This window comes from Ailuropoda melanoleuca, chromosome 8 (genome assembly GCF_002007445.2).
Source record: "Ailuropoda melanoleuca isolate Jingjing chromosome 8, ASM200744v2, whole genome shotgun sequence".
NCBI classification, from domain to species: Eukaryota; Metazoa; Chordata; class Mammalia; order Carnivora; family Ursidae; genus Ailuropoda; species Ailuropoda melanoleuca.
In genome coordinates this window covers 124,544,532-124,555,790 of record NC_048225.1, presented here as the reverse complement: position 1 = coordinate 124,555,790, position 11,259 = coordinate 124,544,532, and the positions used below count along the sequence as shown (strand labels likewise).

The following is an 11,259-nucleotide window of genomic DNA, read 5'->3' as shown; positions in this document are numbered from 1 at the left end:
ACTGAGCCACCCAAGCGTCCACAAGTCTGTAAATTTACTAAAAATCATTGAACTGTATGCTTAAAATGGATGAAATTATGGTATGTGTATTATACCTAAAAAAAATGTTTCTTAAAATTCTCTTAAGACCACACACTGTCATATTTTTAAAACAGTGTATTTATATAGGGGAAGAGAGGGAAAAATAAAACAAGATGAAATCAGACAGGGAGCCAAACCATAAACGACTCTTAATCATAGGAAACAAACTGAGGGTTGCTGGAGGGGAGGTGGGTGGAGGGATGAAGTAACGGGGGGATGGTCATTAAAGAGGACACATGACATAATGAGCACTGGGTGTTATATATGACCGATGAATCACTGACCTCTACCTCTGAAACTAAGAATACCTTATATGTTAATTAATTGAATTTGAATTTAAAAAACTTAATAAAATAAAAACCCAATATATTTATTTGACATTATACATTAAATGGTTTAAAGTATATGCTAAGAATTGGGATATTTTTAAGAAACTTTAAGAGATTTTAGAATTCAAATAAGAAGTTAAATTAATGCCTGGAACGTTACCTAGGATATATTAAAATGATGTAAACTTTAAATATCATGAATCAACCCTGAAGCTATTGGCTTATTCTTTTAGAAACTACTTAGTTTTAAATTTACATAGAGTAAAATTCATTTTGGGATGTACCATTTTATGAGTTTTCACAAATGAATACAGTCATATAAGCACCACCATAATCCAGATATGAAACAGTCCTATCACTCCCAAATTTCCCCTGTGCTACCCACCTATAATCAACCCCTCTCCCACGTGCAAATCCTGGCGACCACTGACTTGTTCTCTGTCTGGAGGTGTCTCTGCAAGGGCATTATATGATATATAAATTTTGGAAAGATTTTCAAACCTACCACTACCCATTTTACTTTTTAAAATTGAGATATAATTGGCAGATAACCTTACGTTCATTTCAGGTGTGTAACATAATGCTTTAATGTGTGTATATACCATGAAGTGATCACCAGAAAAAGTCTCGTTAACATCCATCACCACACACAGTTACACATTTTTGTCTTGTGAAAACTTCTAAGCTGTACTCTCTTAGCGACTTTTAAGTACATCCCAATGACTTATTTATTTTATAGCGGAGTTTGTACCTTTGGACCACCTTCACCCATTTTGCCCCCCCTTGTCTCTGGCTACCACCGATCTGTTCTCTGTATCCATAAGCTTATTTGTTTTGGTTTGGTTTTTTCGGAGGGGGTTGCTTAGATTTCACATACAAGTGAAATCAGGTGGTGTTTGTCCCTCTCTGACTGACTTATTTTACTTAGCATAATCAGTTCACAGTCCATTCATGTTGTGGGATTCAAATTTTTGAATGATAAAAATAATGGTTATTTTGGGGTGGCAGGAATTTCCCTGCTGATAATTAGTCAGATCGAGAAGGGCGAGACGGCGACAGACAGGATGAGACTGGTCTGAATTCAGTCACACTCACAGGCTCATAGGCAGTTAGCACCAGAAGGAACTTCAGGGTCATTTAACCAAAATCTTAATTATAAATATGAAGAAACTGAGTCTCAAGCTTGTGTCCCTACTTGCACTGTGGGCCTACCACTCAGCGTACTAGGCGTCAGCTTTCGCACACTTCCAGCTGCTCCAGACCATGCTTGTGACTGTTGGCTTTGTCTGACTGTCAGTTCCAGCACAAATTCTGCCTCTTTGCCGAATCCCCAACTGCTGACGATCAAAATCATACTGATATATATCACTAATAGCAGAAGAATGGATGGTTTTGGATAACTCTCTCATTAAGTTAATTCCTGACTCTCTGCATCATGGAACTCTAACACACTCACTAATATTTATTTGATGGCTGTTCATTCTGCTATTAGACAAAGTGCCCAAGAGAACACATAATCCAGAATCAAGTCTTTTTGAAAGGTGAGAATTGGAAGGGCTCTTAGAAATCATTCGAGGCCGTTCTGAGGCGTCCGTAGGCATCTCTAGAGTTCCTGCTGGGAGTGGCTCAGTGGAGGAGTGAGGGGAGGGGCTCAGTGGTAGCTGTGCTACGTACTCTGATCAAACCACCTGCTACCATATCATTCTTCTCGAAGGGCTTTTTTAAAGCATTTCTTATAGCACTGATTTGCTGGTAATGATTTATTTCAGCTTTTGTATGTCTGAAAAGGTCTATTTCAGCTTTGTTTTTGAAGGCTATTTTCACTGGGTATAGAATTCTAGGTTGACAGCTTTTGTCCTTCACCGTCAGGATGTTGCTGCACTGCCTTCTGGTTGGCACAGTTTCCCCCCGAGGAGCCTGTTGTCATTTTATCTTTATTGCTCTGTACTTTTTTTTTTTTAAGATTTTATTTACTTAGAAGAGAGAGAGAGTGAGAGAGCACAAGCACAGGTGAGAGGCAGAGGGAGTGGGAGAGGGAGAAACAGACTCCCCACTGAGCAGGGAGCCTGATGCGGGGCTCAATCCCAGGACCCTGAAATCATGACCTGAGCTGAAGGCAGATGCTTAACCCACTGAGCCACCCAGGGGCACTATTCCCTCTGTACTTAATGTGCCTTTTATTTCTGGCTGCTTTTAAGCTCTTCTCTTTATCACTGGTTTTAAGCAACTCAATTATGACGGAACTTAGCACGGTTTTCTTAAGTTTCTTGTGGCTAGGATTTCTTGAGCTTCTTGGATCTATCTTTGATAATTTCATCAAACTTGGGAAATTTGACCCTTATTTTTTCAAACTTTTTGCCTCTCCCCTCCCTTTTCCTGGACTGCTGTTACACGTACATTGGTCCATGTGAAGTTGCCCAAAAAGTCAGTGCTTCCAAGTAATTTCATTTTCAGTTTTTCTTTATGTGTCATTTTGGGTAGTTTCTATTGCTGTGTCTTCCAGTTCACATCTTTTTTAATGCAGTCTTTAATCAGTTCTTAATTCTATCTAGTGTATTTTTTGATACCAGACATTGTAATTTTTTAATCTCTAGAAGTTTAGTTTGGACTGTTTTATATCTTCCATGTTTCTCCTTAATATGCTCATGTTTTCTTCTGGCTTCTTGGACATATAGTATGTGTTTATAACCTTGGTTTAAATGTCTTTTTCTATGAATTTTGCCATCTGTATCATTTTCTGCTTCTGTTTATATTTAATTTCCTTTTGTCCTCATCATGGGTTATATTTTCCTGCTTCTTTGCATTGCCTGGTAATTTTTTACTGGGTTCCAGATATTGTGAATTTTTGGTTATTGGGATTCTTTGAATTCTTTTAAATAATTTTGAGTTGTCTGTGCAGTTAATTTACTTGGGAACTGCTTGATATTTTGAGGCATGCTTTCAAGTTTTGTTAGATGAGATTAGAGCCATTCCTCTTTATTCCTTTTTATGTATCCAGATTTCCGTCTGGAAACTTTGTATTTTAACCTTAAGAACTTCTTTTAATACTTCCTGTCTTTTAGTTCTGGTCATGAGTTCTTCTAACCTTTTTTTTTCTTCTTAAAGAGTCTTTATTTTGCCTTCCTTTCTGAAAGATATTTTCTCTGGATAGAATTCTAGATTTAGTGTTTTTTCTTTTAACACTTTAAAGGTGTTGTCTGCTGACTTGCATTTTTTATTTTTACTGGAAGACTGCCATAAATCTTACCTTTATTTTCTTGTATGTAATGTTCCTTTTCCTTTGCCTACTTTTAGTATTTTCTTTTTATCATTGGTTTCCAACAATTTGGTTATGATATTACTTGGGTAATTTTTATGTTTATCTAGCTTGGGGTTCATTGAGCTTCCTGGGTCTGTAAGTTTATAGTTGTATCAAATTTGGAATATTTTTAGTCATTTTCCTTGAAATATTTCTCAGCCACCCCCCTCTGGTATCTGATGACATTTGTGTTATACTGCTTAACAGTACCACACTTTACTGACGCACTTCCTTCTCTCTTTCTTTTTTTTAAGAGTTTTTTCCTCCTATCTCTGTTGGGACATTTTCTGTTACCATGCCATCAAGTTTGCTGGTCATCTCTTTTCTATGTGTTAAACCCAACTAGTGAGTTGTCCAATCAGGTATTGTATTTTTCAACTCTAGAGCTTCCATCTCATTCTTTTCTGTATCTTCCATTTATTTCCACATAAACGCAGTAAGGAGAGAAGTGGAAGATAGAGAAAAGAACCCAAATGCAACTTCTGTTTATTTAATTATTTTATTTTTATTTTTTTTGAGATGACCGTGAAAGTACGCCACTCACATCTTTTGTTGCAGGAAGCCTAATTGATTGATGGCTCTGGCAGCATGCTCTGAATCTACCATTGTATTTGCACAAAAGCCCCCCTTTTCATGGGGGCCCCTAGTCATTGATTGAATGTGGTATGAATACTAATGTAGGTCTTTTCCTGCAAGGTACAGATTCCTGTGATGGGTGACTTTGGCTTGAGGATTCATCAACCCAGATAGAACTTTCTTAGAACTGCACGGCAGTCTGAGACTCCACTCATCCAGTCCTTCTTCCTTTCCTTTCTTTTTCCTAAGGGTCAGGCTACATCATGGTCCGACGAGTCCCCCTCTCTAGGTTATTCTCCTTCTTCTTTCATAGGCATTTCCCCAGTAAATCATCATCTCTCGTTTCTTAAAGCATCTGAATTAATATATTTATTATTATCACTATATATTTTGTTTTTATTTGCAGTCAGTATAAGATTTCATTTAAATAAATGGTTCCAGATTTAAAAGTGTTTGAGAACTATGGTCTATTTTACATCATTTATAGTTGAGGGACTGAAGCTCAGAGGTTCGTCTGAACATTGAGTTTGCAAACCTTAAACCAACCTATATTATGGCATTAATCAAGGTCATGAAAGTTTGTTCTTTTGCCCTGGACAAAATAATCAGGAGCCCCAATATCACTACTAACTCCTTTTTGATCCTAGACAAGCTACTTAACTTCTTTAAGCTTATTGAAGGGGTTAGGGTAGTTCATCTATATGGCCTCTTTAACCCTAAAATGTAATTTTATAGATAAGAAACCTGACATAATTTACCTGATCAATTATCAAAAAAGTTGTTAGGGAATATGTAGATTGGATTTCTTCCCTAATAGACAACAAATGGCCCAAGACTTTGTGTGTGTGTGTGTGTGTGTGTGTGTGTGTGTGTGTATTTACGAAAATACCTTGATAAGCCACTTTTGGTAAAGGATGTGATAGGAGGACATGGATTTCAGGACAAATATAGTAAAAAAAAAAGTGGCTGAACTGCTTTGATATACAGAAGGGAAGGAATTTACTTTTTTTTTTTTTAAGATTTTATTTATTTATTCGACAGAGATAGAGACAGCCAGCGAGAGAGGGNTATACAGAAGGGAAGGAATTTACTTTTTTTTTTTTTTAAGATTTTATTTATTTATTCGACAGAGATAGAGACAGCCAGCGAGAGAGGGAACATAAGCAGGGGGAGTGGGAGAGGAAAAAGCAGGCTCACAGCAGAAAAGCCTGATGTGGGGCTCGATCTCACAACGCTGGGATCATGCCCTGAGCCGAAGGCAGACGCCTAACCATCTGTGCCACCCAGGTGCCCCAGAATTTACTTTTGATTCTAGGAGGCAACAGAAAAGAGAAGGCAGAAGGGGAAGAGCAAGGAAAGAGACTGGAGCCATTCAAAGCGTATAAAACCAGAACCAGGCATGGGTGAACATTTCTAAGGGCAGAGTAGGGAAAGGTCTTTTAAGGCCAGAGATATCCAACATTTAATTGGGAGGTTTTTGCTGTATTAATCAGGCTTCTTATGTCTGAAAGTGACACAAGTCCCATTCAAAGAACCTTAAACAAAAAAGGGATCTTAGTGGGTCACAAAGTTTGGAAAGATACAAGGTGAGTTTGCAGCAACCAAGGAAGAATTGCAGAAACCAGTGCCGCAGGGACCGAAAGTAGAAATTTGGGTTAACACTGCTACATCTCTCTCTCTCTCTCCTTCCCTCCTTTCTTTTTTTTCTGGCCTTGCTCTTCTCTGTTTGGCTCTGCTTCTCTTTGACTTTATTCTTTGCTGCAGTAGACAGGACTTGGCCATGTGGCAAGAAACATGGTTGCTGTCAGACCCTGCTCAGCAACCATAAAGAGAGAGCTTGTTGGGGGAGGGGGTAAGGGGTACCAGTGTGCACGTAACAATTCCACGGACATGTTCTAATTAGTCTTGCTTGGATTCCACGTCCATCCCTTGCACCAATCATCAGCACCAGTGAAATAAGGCACTATGATCAACCAACACAGGTCACATGACTACACTTTTGCCTGGGGTGGGGGAAGGGTCTATTACCAGAAGAATGGGGATGGAGATGCTTTCTGGGAAGATAAAAATAATATCTGACTCTGTGTTGCTCTGGTGTAAACCAGCCTTTCTTCCAAAAACCTTTCTTTTTTAAAGATTTCATTTTTTAAAGTAATATCTACACCCAATGTGGGGCTCAAGCTCACAACTCCAAGATCAAGAATCGCACACTTGATGACTGAGCCAGTCAGATGCCCCCAAAAACCTTTCTTACGATAGGATGTTGTATCCATGCAATAGCTTTGTGTAAATGGGGCTTCGTAGGCAGAAATTTGGGGAAGGATCTGAATCTTCCCTGGGTTTAACCTTTCTTTTTTAAAGATTTCATTTTTTAAAGTAATATCTACACCCAATGTGGGGCTCAAACTCACAACTCCAAGATCAAGAATCGCACACTTGATGACTGAGCCAGTCAGATGCCCCCAAAAACCTTTCTTACGATAGGATGTTGTATCCATGCAATAGCTTTGTGTAAATGGGGCTTCGTAGGCAGAAATTTGGGGAAGGATCTGAATCTTCCCTGGGTTTAAGGTAGTAAAGAGCGGGGAAATACACACAGGTGGTCAAATGATCCATAAACTGAACGAATTTAGCAGAAGCAGGAATTTGGAGCCAAAGGTGACTATGGGAACAATGCAGTAAAAGAGGGCGTTGCATTGACAAAGGATTCAGGATGGAGGTTTGAGCGCATTTGGTATTCTTGTGACCTGGATTGGGGCCGCTTAATATTACTGGCTGCTTTGTAAGTTCTTCAAAGATTCCCGTACTGGGAATCTCTAACTGTAATTCCCACGATGTGGGTGATGCTTCTTATCTGATTGGCTGGTTTTAACTTCAACGCTCAGGACTAAGCTTCCCAAAGTTGGTTCGCGGGGGGCCTCTATGGAGTGACGAGCTTTCAGACCGGCTCCAGATCAACTCCACCTCCGGAAGCCTATGTTCGGTCTGGGCAAACACTCCTGCGTCTGTCCCACCATCTGCACTTGGTCAGTCCTGCTCTGTGGCCTTAGGCCCATCTATCCACAGGCTCTCTTCACAGTCCTTACGAATCCCAGACTCCAGAGGACACATGTCACTTTGAATGATCTGCCACTGATGGTTCCATTGGAGTCCATCCAACCGGCTTGAGGCGAGGAGACATCCCCTGTCCCATGTTGTGTAGAGCACAACATTCCCACAACTCCTTGCAGAGAAGTTCTGTCCTTCCTTTCTCTTTAACCTCAACTTCCGGGAGAAGGGAAGCATTAAGGGCCACAAAGCCAGCTTCGTCCTATCATCTTTGTAGATTCCTGACAAAGGGGGCCAGTTTTGTCATATGGGGAGAACTTAAGCATCTATGGGGTTTTATTTATGGTTTTGGAGATTTAGCCCAAATTAAGATTTTTATTTTATTTATTTGACAAGAGAAAGACAGCCAGCAAGAGAGGGAACACAGGCAGGGGGAGTGGGAGAGGAAGAAGCAGGCTCCCGGCGGAGAAGCCCGATGTGGGGCTGGATCCCAGAACACTGGGATCACGCCCTGAGCCGAAGGCAGACGCTTAATGACTGAGCCACCCAGGCGCCCCAAGAGAATCTCATTTTAAGCTCCTTTACACATACATTATCCCACTGAAACATTAAGGTCTATTGGTCCCATTTTACAGATGAGGAGAGGTTTAGTGAGGTTATGTGACTTTTTCAAGATCATACAGACAGTATGATCTTGTGACAAGGATAGAGTCTGAACCCAGATTTTTGTGACTCCAAAGTTTACTCTCTTTGCACTTTAAAACTAGGGGCACCTGGGTGGCACAGTGGTTAAGCGGCTGCCTTCAGCTCAGGGCGTGATCCCGGCGTTATGGGATCGAGCCCCACATCAGGCTCCTCCAGTATGAGCCTGCTCCTTCCTCTCCCACTCCCCCTGCTTGTGTTTCCTCTCTCGCTGGCTGTCTCTATCTCTGCCGAATAAATAAATGAAATCTTTAAAAACAAAACAAACAAAAAAAAACCTGTGCACTGATTACCAGAGAGACTTCAAGTCTTGCCATTAATGCTCTGAATTGGGCGTGAGGAGCCTTGATCAAGGGCTGGTGCTTCTGACGGAACACTGGGTTCTTAACCCACTCACTCTGTGCTTATGCTTTCTGTTACGTAAGTTGTGGAACATAATAGTAATATATAAATATATATATTTTTACTGCTTGCTTACAGAACTGTGTTGGCGAAAATATTTGGGGGTGGATGGGTAGGAAAAGAATTGACAGAGCGAAAATTTATCGAACATCCACCACTATGTTCCAGTCACTCTGTGATAGGTTCCTCACACACCTTGCACAATCAGGATTGACTAAAAACATTCAGCAACGGGTAAGCACAGCCAGCCGCCAACCAGGACGAGGGCGGTTAACAGTCAGTAGGCTGTGTCCCCGAGGCCAGCCCAAGTGTGGGCCTTGAGGACGCGAGCTTAGCAGCCCCCACAGGTCACACAGCCAGCGAGGGGGCCGGCCCGGCTCCCAGAGCGGTCCCACAACAAAGTCCGCGCTCTTTGCCGGTACTGCAGCGAAAACTTCAGAAGAAAGTAGCCACACAGAGTAGAGCTATTATTATTCTCGGATGTAAGTACTCTGATGTTATTTAGAAAAAGGTAAACAAGGCCCGTAAGTTTCGTTTTTACTGTTCCTCTTTCAAATGAACAGTTTTGCTCCTTTGTCTTATCTGTCTGTTTCTTTCTCAGGCCTCTTGTGGACCAAAAGTGTTTCAGTTATGAGCCTCAAAATCATACGCTCGCACTCCTGTTTCCTCTCCTGTGGTAGCAGCCCCTAATTAAGATGCATTTGAAGTACTGAGAGCAACACCCAAGAAAAAAGAAAGGAGGTGGGGGGAGGGCGGATGGGGGGAGGACAGGAGGTGGAGGGAGGGACAGGTCAGAAAGAGAAAGGGAGAGAGAGGGAAAGAAAGAGAGGAAGACAGAGAGAAGGCAGGATGAAAGAAAGAAAGAAAAAAGGGGCGAGAGGAGAGATGGAGACAGAGGGAGGGAGAGAAGGCATTCAGGCAGGGGCTTCCTCGCAGCTGGGAGCTCGTACCTGCAGCTTCAATCGGATTGGCTCCCAGCCACCGGAAAGTTTGCAAATTGAGATGTCATTTCTGGCCCCTAGCAGCTCGGAACATCAAAGTGCCCCGAGTCCCCGCCGATTGCCCAACACCGGGACTGCGGTAATCATGACCCCGGAGGGGTGGCGAGGGTGGAAGGTCGAGCCTCACCGGTTACTTGTGGAAAAACCAAGGACAAACAGGAAGAATTAAAGCAGGAAATGACTCAAAGCATAGAAGGGGGCGCTCCCCTCCCTTTTATTATCCCCCTCACAGAAAGACCGGTTTCCATTCGCTTTGTTTTTAGGATTTTTCCCTCAACAACAATGCAGTCTCTCCTGACCCCTTCCTGGGTGGGAGATTCAGTGTTTCCAGTCACTTCCCTGCCCCTCACGGGTTTCTCATAAGCCGTCTGCACACCGAATGCTTGTGCTCTGTCCCTGCTGTTGAAGAAGCAGGATTCGTGGAAGATTTGTAAATGCACCACCGTTCAGAGAAACCGGAGCAGCCACAAATTTAACGGATGGTAAAACCCATCTGAGGAAGGGGAAGGCTCTCCAGCTTCCATGAGCACCACAGCAGGTCTCTTTTGTTCAGCTCGTGGCCCCAGAGTCTGCTCGGAGAAGCGAACTTGGGGGACACAGAGTTTAAATCGGACTGCAGGTAGAATAACAGGTGTATTTCCCTTTTCCCCTGGGGGAGGGGGGAGTGCCGGGAGGTTTAACAACCACCTGACCAATAAAAACAACAAACAAACAAACACCCCCCACCCCCAAACCCTGATTGGCAGCACCTGCCCGTGTCTGTGGTGGCGTTTGCATAGACATGGGCGCTGTTATAAAGTATTTCCACCATATGAGAGCAAGAGATGTAAATCATCTCGGGAGCATAGGACGCAACGTGTAGTAAAATAATTAGGAAGTGATGTGCTTTGAGTACTTATTACCTTTTTAAAAATTAATGTATTTAAATGTAAGCTTATGTAATTCAGTTTTCAATAATGGCTGTGTTTAACCACAGGTTTGCGAAATTCCTGAAATTTTAGCAGTTGACTTATGTGAACCTGTATGTGCAGCTTCTGGCTTGCGGGCCCTGGGACTTTGAGAGGAGGGGAGAGAGGATGAGCGAGCTCCCCGGAAGGGCACACTCTGGAGCCTAAGGAGGACGTCACCAGTGAGAACCTCTCTATACGTGGTTGGCCCAGGGACTCTGAAGACAGTGATTTGAAGGACCTCATTTTAATTTGTTTCTTATTCTGTGCCATGCATTCTGGCCCTTTCCCTCAAATCATTTTTTTTTAAGATTTTATTTATTTATTTATTTGACAGAGAGAGAGCGAGCACAAGCACACAAGCAGGGGGAGAGGGAGAGGGAGAAGCAGGCTCCCTGCTGAGCAGAGAACCCAACACTGGGCTCCATCCCAGAACCCTGGGATCATGACCTGAGCTGAAAGCAGACACTTAACCAACTGAGCCACCCAGGCATCCCTCCCTCAAATCTTTAAGTGTTTTTAAAAACGATTAAAGAAGACCATGTAGGTGACACAAACTTTATCTAACACTTCATGAAGCAGACCGTCTCCATTTGGAGCAGTGCAAAATGGGGCGTGAGGCAGGATGCTTTTATAGGATGAAGAATGAAGAACAAGAAAGCAGACAGAGAGCCCAGGGTTGGCTTGGAGGATGGGGCTTGGCTGACTGGACATACTGTGTTCCTGGTCAAGCAGAACATTTATGGGGACATGAACGTTGTCTGTTTCAGCTTGCTGCCATGGCACTGTGGGCAGGGTGGCCATCTTGGGCCTAGAAAGTTATTTCAACAAGTGAAGGAGTGAGAGACACACAGACTTGTGTTTGGTGGTACTTA

The 11,259-nt window shown here is 42.4% G+C and overlaps 1 long non-coding RNA gene across 1 annotated transcript; it reads left to right on the top strand.

The window, feature by feature from the left end:
• Positions 1-8,697: 8,697 nt before the first annotated feature.
• Positions 8,698-10,740, top strand: LOC117803485. The gene is made up of 3 exons (XR_004627420.1): positions 8,698-8,918; positions 9,038-9,177; positions 9,701-10,740. It is a non-coding gene; the product is annotated as an uncharacterized LOC117803485 (long non-coding RNA).
• Positions 10,741-11,259: the final 519 nt, after the last annotated feature.